Here is a 506-nt window from a genome sequence, read left to right as displayed (position 1 = left end):
CATCCGCTGAACCTGGACCCACCCGACCCACCCGACCCACCTGGACACATTAACCCACCTGGACCCACCTAGACTCATCTGGATCCACCTGAACCCCCTTAACCCACTTAACCCACCTGAACCCACCTACCCCACCCAACCTACCCGGACCCACCTGGATCCGCCCGACCCACCTAACCCCACCTAAACCCACACGACCCACCTAAGCCACCCAACCCTCCCGAACCCACCTAAACCCACCCGACCCACCTAACCCACCCGACCCTCCCGAACCCACCTGAACCCACCTGAACCCACCCGACCCACCTAACCCACCCGACCCGCGGCCGCGTCAGGAGGCGGGTCGGCCCGGCTGACAAACACACTCGGACAAAGGTCAGCGGCGAGGAGCGCTGGCGTTGTTTACCCTCGGTATCGGCTGAGGAAAAGGTCACAACATTTTTATTATACATTTTTTGGGTCCGATAACCTCACATGCGAAGTCGATAGCGAGGCCGCACGTTAGG

This window comes from Penaeus monodon, chromosome 24, assembly GCF_015228065.2.
Source record: "Penaeus monodon isolate SGIC_2016 chromosome 24, NSTDA_Pmon_1, whole genome shotgun sequence".
Lineage (NCBI taxonomy): Eukaryota > Metazoa > Arthropoda > Malacostraca > Decapoda > Penaeidae > Penaeus > Penaeus monodon.
Note: the sequence above shows the minus strand (reverse complement) of the source record.